The sequence below is a fragment of the Lissotriton vulgaris genome, chromosome 6 (assembly GCF_964263255.1).
Source record: "Lissotriton vulgaris chromosome 6, aLisVul1.2, whole genome shotgun sequence".
Lineage (NCBI taxonomy): Eukaryota > Metazoa > Chordata > Amphibia > Caudata > Salamandridae > Lissotriton > Lissotriton vulgaris.
The window spans coordinates 1,158,667,861-1,158,680,471 of record NC_141694.1 but is presented as its reverse complement, the minus strand read 5'-3'; the positions used below and the strand labels follow the sequence as shown (position 1 = coordinate 1,158,680,471).

The 12,611-nt window shown below is 42.8% G+C and overlaps 1 protein-coding gene across 1 annotated transcript in view; it reads left to right on the top strand.

Moving 5' to 3' along the window:
- LOC147708562 (ribosomal protein S6 kinase alpha-2) overlaps positions 1 to 12,611 on the top strand; it is a 1,617,317-nt gene that overhangs the window by 107,336 nt on the left and 1,497,370 nt on the right. The window lies entirely within an intron of this gene.

Here is a 12,611-nt window from a genome sequence, read left to right as displayed (position 1 = left end):
ATTCGAAATCACAGTTGCAATCGGCGTAACAGGGGATTCCCCTTCTAATTGCCAGTGGCAATGATATACATCACTGGTTTGCGTCATCAATTGGTCAGTTATCGACACCTCAAAGGAAGTAGGAACCGGTTTGCCAAAAATAAAGTAGACCCCCTTTGTAAATGCTGACAGTAGAATAAGTCAGTGGTTTAGGGGGCTACACCCTGTCCCTTCCGATGTTTTCCCAAATGGGAAACTTTTTGCTTTTTAAGTGTCTTTTAAAGTGTCTTTTAAAGAACCTGTATTACTACATTGCTTCTGAAAAAATATATTTTATGGTTTAGAAATCCAACGAAGGGATAGAGGTCTACTGTGTCTTGCAGGCTTCTATCCTTGCAATGGCTGCCAGTCACAGGAGTTTGAAAATTGAGACCTGACTAATTTATATTCATTAGCAGGTCGTTTTGCGACCCCCTGCGAGTGAACAGTTTTTGATGCAACCTATTGGTACATTAAATGCATACTTATTCGCCATGCAGCTGCTTGGCAAATTGCACATCTCTGGATTGTGAATGGAAATGATACATCTGGCCCCTGGAGCATTATTAGAAAATGCACTTCTGGAGAGCTTTAATTCATGTTTTTCATTTCTAACATTGCTTTGGGCTGAGGCTTATATTAAAATATGTTATTTAGTCTACTGAGTGAGGAAATATTTCTTACTAATGTTTTAAGCAAAATACATACAACACTTCCTAAAAAAATTACTGCCTTGAAATTATTAATGAGCAATTTCAGGAAAGAATGTGAGAACAAAGATAAGGTACATTTTAGACTCATACGAATAAAGCTGCCTGTCCCTAATGCTGTGACTCGTGTTTCAAAATTCAGTGCAGCTCTTGACAGCATTCAAAATGCATAACCAATCAGGCAACTTAAATTGCTCCAGGTACAGAGCGTATCACATAATCAGAATCTGATTAAACATTTCAATCTTCTAATCACTGAACGATATTGGGGCCAGAGCATCTGGTAGCAAAACAACATGACAGGTGCTTTTCGTGTATCACATACTTGATGTTTGTACTGTTGGATATGAAAGAAGCTTGCAGCGTCAGGAAGTTGAGTGATTGTGGCAATGGTTCCTTACAAAAGTAAGGATATACTCCCCATAGGATGGGAGTGGTTCATTCATTTAGTCTAATTTGCTCTTAGTCGTGACGGATAGTCAAAAGAAAATAATCTGCAACAAATCACAGTTCCTTGCACCTTCACTCGATATGAATAGAAATAAGGCAGTTAATGGGTGTCACCTTTCAGCATGTAGCTATAACAAATTTCACTGTTATGGCTCTCCTGGGTGATTTTTGAACGGGATATGGCGCTCAATAGACCTGAGCAACGTTATTTGTGTATCCTAGAGCATTGTTTAATTTGTAAAATAAAAAGTGCTGGGGCTCTCCTCAGGAGGCAGCGCTAACAGGAGAAATGTGCTGGTGCAAAATGCCTCCTGACTAGATACCCAGGACTTATTAACCTAGAGAGGACTTGGCCTAATGGGCAGAGATAGCTGCTCACAACATTATTTCTCTACCATAATACTTTAACATGCGCTATAAGTTGCTATTATATAAACACCCAGGGTGCTGGCCAAGATGACAAAGGCATGTCACAAAAGACAGATTAGAAACATATCAAAAGTCGCCTATGTGACTGTTAGAGTATATCCATGTGTATCCCTTCCCCTTGTATATAGAGATAACTCTAATCACTAGAACATGTCGTAGTCCGCATTGCTCTCTACCATTCCTATGTGACTTTTAGAGTATATCCAGTCTTACCCCTTCTCTATGTATATAGAGATAACTCTAATCACTAGTTTATGCAGGAGTCCGCTGTGCTCTCTACCTTTCCTATGTGACTCTTAGAGTATATCCATGTGTATCCCCTCCTCAAGTAGATAGAGATATCACTAGTATATGCCTAGAATTTATCCATTTGTATATCCTCCTTGTGTGACTTTATCTCTTGTACATTTGCAATTTTTTTTGTTTGTACCTTTTAATAACGTATGTAATCCTAAGTCCGTATGTTTTCAACTGGTTCTTATGTAAGTCAGAAATTTGCAAATTCTTTTGTCCGCTTGTAACATTCAGTCCTTATGTTTGAAACTGGGTCCTATGTAAAGCGCTCTGACACCTTCGGGTAAAGTTTGCGCTATATAAAATCGCACAAATAAAATAAATAAATAAATAAATAAAATAAAAATGTATTTATAATTCGTTAGCATGCTGAGGGTCCCGTAACTAGTAAGCATGGAGGCGTCTTTTTCGTTATCGGAATTCCTAATGGGTAGAGCTGCCAATTTCAGAGCTGGGGAACCCGGTTCGAGTCTCAGCTTGACTCAACAATGTTTAAGTCTGGGGAAAATCATGGGCCTTCTAAATAACTGTGTCTTTAACTGGTGCTATAAGCCAGTGCCGAGGATTAGGTGCCAGTGCTGAGCACCAGCTCAAATTAGGCCCTCTCCTATAGTCTGCTGCAGTGCTATGAGGTAGGGCGAACACCCCCCTTGCCTTGACCTTGGTCAACAGATAAATGCTTTTTACCCTCCAGCACACGCTAATATCAACATATGGTAATTACCAGTTATGTCTCAAGATTTCACAGATTCTTTTGTTAATTTTTTCTCAAGTCCTTAGCCATTCTTAGCCAACACGTGTTTTGTCAGGGCTGTTGATTTTCCTTAGGTTTCGTATGTCTTCCTGCCGGTTATAATTCTGTCCCAACCTGCAATTATGCAAATCTCGGTTAGACAACGGGTTTCCTGGTGCTTCAGTATCCTGCGTTTGGATATTACGCATGTTTTTCGTTTTCTTGCGTGCCCCATTTCGGAGAAATGGCCATTGTTATTCTCCTGCTGCCATAGACCAGGCTTTCCCACCAAAACTGCAGTCATACCACACTGCCAAGAACCACACGCCTGCCTGAATGACTACCGTAGAACTCCTTTCTGGCTCTTTGAGCTGAGCTTCTCGAAAGAATTGCCTACCCCTAATTAACTGCATGGACAAACATCATTGTAGATGTCTAGGGAGGTAATAAAGCTATGAAAAAGTGTGTGATGTTTTTCTCCAGATCAGGACACCAATGTTATATGCCTTTTAGGGCTCGCACTGCGACGCAATCGCGAAGCGATAGTCGCTGTGGAGCCCTATTGTAATCAGTTTGGCTTTCAAGGACTATTAAGACTTGGAGACAAGAGACTAGCACGCACACGCAGCCTGCCGGAATCGGATCAGGTCGCGCGCGTGAACACGCGCTCCGATTCCGACAGGCTCTTCAGTCACCATGGATCACGATCACGCACGCGCACACATTCAGCCACACATTTATACACATGCCCGACACCCCCCCACCCCCACCAACTTACCGTGCTCTACACACAGACACATGTACACAGACACACGCACACACACACGCGCGCACACATCCCCCCACTCACCAGTCTCTTTCTGTGTGTTCCGTGTCTCTCTCTCCATCGGCAGCGAGTGGGTCAGTCTGGCATGGGAGGTCCGCACTGGTATCCACTGGTCTTCACCCGGACCCCTTCCTGGGGCCCGGGACTTCAGCTGCCACTTCGTTTTCGCTCCGGGCCTCGGTCCTAAAAACGAAACTTTGGAATGACGCGCATGCGCAGGCAGCCCGGCCCTCAGTTACAGCCCAGTACTGAGCTGCTTTTGGTTTGGTTTCGTAGTCTTCCGTGTTCGCTGCAGTGGCTGCTGTTGTTTGTACTTGTTGGGGCAGCGTTGGACTTTTAATTTGCATTATATCTGAGTACTCTGCGAAGGGCTGTTGACTTGAGTTCTGCGGCTTTTGAAACGTTTGGCAGCGTGGTTGGTAAGTTTATTGTTTGTAACTTTGGGCTTTTTTAAATGAAATGGTATGTTGTGGGGTTGATATGAAATTTTAGCGCTAAGGATTTACTCATAGATTAGATGGTATGTTTAGCGCATGATGTTTAATTATTTTTAGTTATTGAAAATGAAATCCAACGTATATTTTTTAGCGGTTGCGAAAGTTTAAATGTGTGTAAAACCATTTTTCGAAGACTCTTAAGAACACGCTTTCAGCCGCTGCCGATTGTGTGCCTGCTGACGCTTCCCTCTTAAGATCGAAGCGAAGAACAACAGGGGGCTGGCTCTAATCAGTAAGGCTGAGAGGGAGAATTAGACCAACGAAGAAGAAATGCCAGTACTGATATAGGTAGTTCAACAAGACCAAATCACCACCAGAAACACGAACAATAAATCAGGAATGGGAATTTCTACTTAATAGTATTTTTTATTCACATTATTTGCAAAATTAGAAAACAACACTTAATTCGTAGTACAAAAAAGGATAAAATTACAATGGACACAGGGCGAAAATTGGGATATTCATCAACCATTCACTCATTCAATCAAAAATGCAGACATATCACAAACAACCATTGACATACATACGTGTGGGGGGGAGGCAAGAAAGATTGGGAAAACAATACAGTAAAGGAACAAATACCACGGTCTACATATTTTTAGAAAATATTTAAACTAAATGTTTTTTTAAGTACATTCCTATATATCTACAAAATTAATTGAAAATAATTAGCAGTGCGGATTGAGACGCTGTCGGTTTCGGCCCGGTTCTCCTGAACCCCGATTACTTTCGACTTCCACCTATAGGACGTCTATAACTGCCGCAGTTCTAACGCGAGTAAAAAGCTTGCACACAACAGAGCCCGTTTAAAGTGCCCTACCCCGGGAAAGAAAACATCCACACTTCCCACTTGTTAAAATTAGCAATTCCATCTGTCTACATCTATCGTTCCACGTTGCACCCTCCGAAGAATGAGACTATATTAGGTCCAAACATCGTGGCATTCTGCACCGAATAAACTGCAGTCTTCGTTGGTTTACAGAGATCGCAAATCAGTCATTATGCATCCTCCAGCGAAAGCCAGCGTTTGAGAAGCATAATTCACTTGACTTTGAAGAGAAGGGTATCCGACCACGCTCCAGTGCCCAGTCACACAGGGAATATTGGTATTATCACATATACCAGTTTCCTAATGAGAGGAATTTAATGGCCCTGAAGAGAATCCCTGCCGATCCAAGTGGGATTCGAAACGCGTAGGCTCCATCCTACTGGTCTACATTAGCAAAACCCAGTGCTAAGTGCTGTACATTACCATTTAATAAGTGACTCTAATTATTTAGGAAATAAGGGAACCTACCACCCCAATGTAGGTGTTTGACGTTCACTTCTCTGCACGTCCACCGCGTTGCCTCTTAGGTTTGACTTGGATGATGCTTTGTAAAGCGCCTGGAAGTCCCTCCTGTCGATCTAGCTCGCGCTGCTTCAAGAAACAAGAGGACTAGCAGCGTTGACACAGGTGAAAGCCTCCCACCAGGACCCCAAAGGAAATAGGACCAGTAATCAGCACAACGCCCAACCCCGGTCAAAGCCCAAGAAAGCAGTAGCGATACTCATGAGAGGGCCTAAGGGAAGATGAGGTCCACTTTTTACCCGGTGGTAATAATGGAATCCGAGGAGGAGGTGGGGGAAAAGGGACGCGGGGGTGTCAAAAAAGTTTTTCGCACTGGGCCGCACCACTGCTAAAGATGGCTCTGTTTCTAGCTCAAGCTGCACCGACACCCGTAGTCTAAAGATAATACCTCTGCCTCAAGTGAAGTACTCTGGTACCCAAGGATGACTATCAAACAATATTATTCACAACGTTGCTTACTATTCAGCAACATTTCACAGTTTGCAAATCATCTTTGTACACCAATTCAGAGTTTGCTAACAAATTAATGCAACACATTGTCATATACAATGCCAATAGCTCAAACTTTGATGCTGCGAGGCCTATTGCATTGTAAATGCTTGTTTACTGTGATTCCACAAAGCGAAAGGTTGTGCAATTAAAAGGTTTTCGGCCTGTAGCGATAAAAGGAGACAGAGCAGACACAATTGTATCTGTTTGCCCAGGCAGTACCATTCAACAGGAGCTGGACTCCGACTTGCATGTGAAAAGCCCCGATCTGTTCATGCTTGTGGGATTATCTGCCTAGTGCACATTGATCCTTTAAGGTGCAGGAGAGTGCAAGAGGCTGGTGCTTGCACTACAATAAGACAATGCTAGGTTGGAGAGAGTCACAGGAGGGAGATGCAAATACGACTCGCTTCATGTCCGAATGTATAGGAGGAGAAGTTGTGTGCCATCTAAAATCAAGACAAATATATATATATTTTAAAAGACAGTGCTAGGCAGTCGGACGCCTTAAGGCACCACGACAAGGAGGCACCAGATTTTTTAACTAAAAGCCTCAAATAAGACCTGTTGTTGGAGGAGACGTACACCTACATATATTATTGGGCCTAAGCTCTTAAAATCCTTTCACCAGTGCCGCATGAACCATTCACTGCTTGAAATTCGAATATCACTAATAGGGAGCAATAGGTCAAGGCGTTGCCTTTACAGGGTTGTATCAACAGGTTACTAAGTGGATGACAAGACCGAAAGATACTCTTCGCCTTTGCTGCAGATGTAAATTATTACACTGCATTTTTCCATTACCTAAAGTTCACAGAGTGCCTTCTGTTTTTTCTGTATCTTTTTATTTAATAAATCCGTGCATTGTGTTACTGTTGCATCTCTGCCTAATGAGAGTGCCTGAGAGTCTTCTGAAGAGCCAGAAGGGTGCCAGTGGGTGCTATAGGAAAAGTGAGATGAGCATGTACTCGGGGAGAAGTGGAAGGCGGGGGGAAGGCCATCTGTTTAGTTGGATAGTGTTACAGGGACAGAGCTGATGGCATGAAATTCTCTCATTAAGGTCCAATACTTAAACTCAGGATGTGGCGATGTGCAAGGCATTGGCGTACAGGCTCGGTGTTAAGGCATGACCCTCTCCACATGCTGCCCCTCTAACTACACTTGAAACTGAATATGCATTTGCCAGCTGCTTTTTAGGGGAAACAACCGTTACAACGCAACTATTACAACGCACACCGTTACAACGCACACCATTACAACGCAGGATCCTTTACAACGCATGCCTTTACAACGCATGATATTACATAGCAGATGGTATTACAACGCATGCCATTACAACGTAAGTATAGGTTAGTATATCATTTAATTTAACCTTTTTTTAATTTCAAAAATATTAAAAATAATTGAAATAAACTAATTAAAGTAATTTTATATATATAGTTTGGGTTTTGGGGTACAGGGGTATTTTTAGGGTTCAGGGTTGGGTTTTGGGGTACAGGGGTATTTTTAGGTATCAGCGCTGGGTTTAGCTTATGGGGTACAGGGGTATTTTTAGGTTTCAGGGCTGGGTTTGGGTTTTGGGGTACAGGGGTATTTTTAGGTTTCAGGGCTGGGTTTGGGTTTTGGGGTACAGGGGTATTTTTAGGTTTCAGGGTTGGGTTGGGTTTTGGGGCACAGGGGTATTTTTAGGTTTCAGGGCTGGGTTTGGGTTTTGGGGTACAGGGGTATTTTTAGGGTTCAGGGCTGAGTTTGGGTTTTGGGGTACAGGGGTATTTTTAGGTTTCAGGGCTGGGTTTGGGTTTTGGGGTACAGGGGTATTTTTAGGTTTCAGGGTTGGGTTTGGGTTTTGGGGCACAAGGGTATTTTTAGGTTTCAGGGCTGGGTTTGGGTTTTGGGGTACAGGGGTATTTTTAGGTTTCAGGGTTGGGTTTGGGTTTTGGGGTACAGGGGTATTTTTAGGTTTCAGGGCTGGGTTTGGGTTTTGGGGTAAAGGGGTATTTTTAGGTTTCAGGGCTGGGTTTGGGTTTTGGGGTACAGGGGTATTTTTAGGTTTCAGGGTTGGGTTTGGGTTTTGGGGTACAGGGGTATTTTTAGGTTTCAGGGCTGGGTTTGGGTTTTGGGGTACAGGGGTATTTTTAGGTTTCAGGGTTGGGTTTGGGTTTTGGGGTACAGGGGTATTTTTAGGTTTCAGGGTTGGGTTTGGGTTTTGGGGCACAGGGGTATTTTTAGGTTTCAGGGTTGGGTTTGGGTTTTGAGGTACAGGGGTATTTTTAGGTTTCAGGGCTGGGTTTGGGTTTTGGGGTACAGGGTTTTTTTAGGGGTTAGGGTTGGGTTTGGGTTTTGGGGTACAGGAGTATTTTTAGGGTTTTGTGGATCTGGGGTATTTTTAGGGTTCAGTTTTAAAATAAATAATTTAAATTAATTTGAAAAATTAATTTTAATAATTGTTTTATTTATTAATAATAGTTCTTTATTCATAATAGTTCTTTTAAAAATAAACTAAAAGTAATTTTATAGCCTACATTATCCAGCACTTACCCTACTATTACACTTCCCTGGGGTTAGATTTTTTATTTTTAAATACCTAATCTTTTTTTAAAAAAAAATATATATATGTACAAAATAATTATTGAAAAATAATTTAATTTATTAAATTAATTAAATTTTAATTAATTACATTTTTTAATAAAATAATATACTTACCTATACTTACGTTGTAATGGCATGCGTTGTAATAGCATCTGCTATGTAATGTCATGCGTTGTAAAGGCATTCGTTGTAAATGCATCTGCATTGTAAAAAATGCATTGTAACGGTGTGCGTTTTAAAAGTTTGCGATGTAACGACATACATCCGCTTTTTAGGTATAGATACAGGAAGCTGTGGCTATCTGTCTGAATCCTCGTCAGCCACAAACACAGAAAAGGGTTTGGGTTTTGGGGTACAGGGTTTTTTTAGGGGTTAGGGTTGGGTTTGAGTTTTGGGGTACAGGAGTATTTTTAGGGTTTTGTGGATCTGGGGTATTTTTAGGGTTCAGTTTTAAAATAAATAATTTAAATTAATTTGAAAAATTAATTGTAATAATTGTTTTATTTATTAATAATAGTTCTTTATTCATAATAGTTCTTTTAAAAATAAACTAAAAGTAATTTTATAGCCTACATTATCCAGCACTTACCCTACTATTACACTTCCCTGGGGTTAGATTTTTTATTTTTAAATACCTAATATTTTTTTTTTTTTAAATATATATATATGTACAAAATAATTATTGAAAAAAAATTTAATTTATTAAATTAATTAAATTTTAATTAATTACATTTTTTAATAAAATAATATACTTACCTATACTTACGTTGTAATGGCATGCGTTGTAATAGCATCTGCTATGTAATGTCATGCGTTGTAAAGGCATTCGTTGTAAATGCATCTGCGTTGTAAAAAATGCATTGTAACGGTGTGCGTTTTAAAAGTTTGCGATGTAACGACATACATCCGCTTTTTAGGTATAGATACAGGAAGCTGTGGCTATCTGTCTGAATCCTCGTCAGTCACAAACACAGAAAAGAAGCCCAGAGAGGATATAGTGGTCAGCCTCCTACAGCTTTCTTCAGCCATTTATTGTAGGAAGTTATGTGGGTGACGTGGAGCCCGCGGCAAGAAGTGCATGATCTGTTAAAAATCTGCGGATCCACCAAAGAGCACGCCCCGTGAATGTCAGGGCATTATAGGTGACCTCCGCAGGAACTGCCTGGTATGGTGCAGTGCTGGGTTCTGTAATAGACTGGCCAGAAACACTACATTTGTGTTTCCTCCTTGCGGCCTCGAGGGCGTGCAAAATGGAGGCTGGACTGAGCCGCAACACACCCTGGAGCTGAGGACGATGGAGTGCTCTCCGCGAATGAGGCAGCCTGAGCCCTGAACAGTGGAAACTTGGCAGAGGGCTAGGGTGTGAATGGGCTCCCTGCGATCACAGAAGGCGCCAGATATTGGAGCTCTGTGGTGAGAGTCTGCGGCTGAATTTCAATGTGGCATTGGAGGACGGAGGTGTCCCGCACGGGAATATGTAGAGGAGCTGTCTCCGGGCACCGCAACAAGGAATGTGCGTGCCATGCTGTAATTAGAGTGTGCGGATGCCACGGCGTTCCTGGTTCTGTGATGCAGTGAGTGAGACGTGACCGATCCTCCTGCACAAATGGCCCGGATTAACAGATGGCAGTGGGTGCGATACCAATGTGAGGATATCCCCACTGGCAGTGGCGGAGCTGATCTCCTCCCTGCAGCAGCCTAGTCAATTTGTTTAAAATCGCTGGGGGCATTGTAGAGCGGTGAACAGCCACATGCAATACCAATGTGGGCTCAGAGGACTGGCAGGCACCAAAATGAATCCCCGAGAAACCTCAGCAATTACTTTTAAATTGTAGCTCGCCGAGCCTGATCCTAAAATGGCACCCGTCAAGGTACTTCCATCAGAGAGGGGAGATGCCCCTAAAATGGAGCCCACCAAGGTATTTCCACCGGAGAGGGGAGATTTCCCATTAGTTGAGGGGGTCCCGATGTTCTATCCGGATAAATGGCATGGCTGAGTAATACGCACCACAGGACTAGAGGCAAGCTGAGCTGCAGAGTCACGGGGGTAAACAGACTGAATTTGCCTGACTGTATGATGGCTGCCAAGCTACATACCCTTTCCTAGCCTGCTATCCTCGTCCTCTCCACTCGACCACTTCTGGACTCAAGACTTTCAGTCACTTTCTGATCTTTTTTCTAACCCAGCGGAGCCCGAACCACATGGCTGATTACCGGTGGAGCTGCACCGACAGCTATGGGGCAGATTAGCTCTTGCACACCGCTATGGCCGTCACCTACCCAGCCGGACTTCGGACATTTGTCTTATTGTTTTCTCTGCTGCTGTCTCCTCCCCAATGGATTTCCAGCTCGCGTTGGTCTTCTTGGGTCTTGATTATTAGGTTCACTAGTAACTCCTGTCTCGACTTTGTAAACATTCGGTAATTTGTGTGAAATTTTGTAACTTGCAACTAGCTGATTCCTTATACCCATTCCTATCCTGCCATCCTCGTCATTTCCATTCACCCATTTCTGGACTCAATGACCTTCGGTCACTTCCTGATCTTTTTTCTAACCGGGCGAAGCTAGAACCACATGGCCGATTTCCAGTGCAGCTGCACCGACAACTATAGGGGAGATTGGCTCCGGCACACTGCTATGGCCATCACCTACCCAGCTGGACTGAGTAATACACACCACAGAACTAGAGGCAAGCTGAGCTGCAGAGTCACAGGGGTAAACAGACTCAATGTGCCTGACTGTAAGATGGCTGTCAAGCTACATACCCTTTCCTAGCCTGCTATCCTCGTCATCTCCACTCGCCCACTTCTGGACTCAAGCCCTTCGGTCACTTCCTGATCTTTTTACTAACCCAGTGGAGCCCGAACCACATGGCCGATTCCCGGTGGAACTGCACCGACAGCTATAGGGGAGATTGGCTCCAGCACACTGCTATGTCCATCACCTACCTAGCTGGACTTCGGACATTTGTCTTGTTGTTTTCTCTACTGCTATCTCCTTCTAATGAACTTCCAGCTCTTGTTGTTCTTCTTGGGTCTTGATTTTTATGTTCGCTAAAAACTTCTGTCTTGACTATGTAATCATTCTGTAATTTGTGTGAAATTTTGTAAGTTGCAGCTAGCTGTTTCCTTATGTAAAGCGCTCTGATACCTTTGGGTGTAGCCAGCGCTATATAAAACTCATCAAATAAAATAAATACATAAATAAATAAAATAGGAAGTGTGATTCTGATTTTAAATCCAGCCAAAGGAGTATTTCAGGCTCAGCAATATCTACTGGCCTAAAAGGGTTAGTCCCCTTGCCATTAGAGTGCTTCCCATGTCACTGCATGGATGGCGATTCTGGGCAAATGGTAATTTTGTATTTTAAACTTCTTTTTGATCTGAGAATGTTTTGCTCATAAATGTGACCTGTCCCTCTAAACGTCTTTCCACATTCCTGCTGTTGTTACATCAAAGGTGATGTGTTACCTTAATCTGGTTTTGCTTCTAAATGTGAAGCCACAGTGCTTTTAACTGAGCACCCACAGTGATAATACACTTTAAAGGGATTTCTGATAAATGAGTGTTCTGAATCATATTTGAATCATGTTGCTTTTCATTATTTTTGTAGTTCCTTAAAAAATCCTGTAATGTGCACAGATCTCAGAACACAAACGCCCCGCGCACTAGTAAACTTAGCTTTTTTGGTTTCTCAAAGGGGGTTTGTTGGGCAGCTAAGCGCATAATGCATTGGCCGCACTTGGGTCCCTGAACATAGTTGCAAACCCCAAAAGTTCTTAACTCGGGCACCTTGGGTAGAGCAGGACATTCAAGGACCACCAACAGGTCAGTCCCCCCTCCCACTAGACCAGTGCCCCAATGAATGCTCCCCCTGTCAAAGGGTCAGTCGGTCTAAACAAAAAGTCCACTTCCTGGTATCTCCCACTATTTGCTGTTAGGGACTCCACCACAGGCTGAGGCACTTGCTGCCAGTCCACACCTCTGGAGATGCTTGAGGGGACAGAGAGAATGACCCTGCTCCAACTGTAGTGTAGTTCCTATATTCCCAATAGGCTCTGCGCATAGGAATAACATAAAAAAATAGCTTAGACAGAGGACTGAGATCAACTAGGTCTCTATTGAATATGTTAGACTTAATTGTGTGTGCCAGCTAGCTCAGAGGTCACTAGAAACAAGAAGGCGTTTAGCTTTCCTGAATAGACAAGAAGGGATTAGCTTCTGAC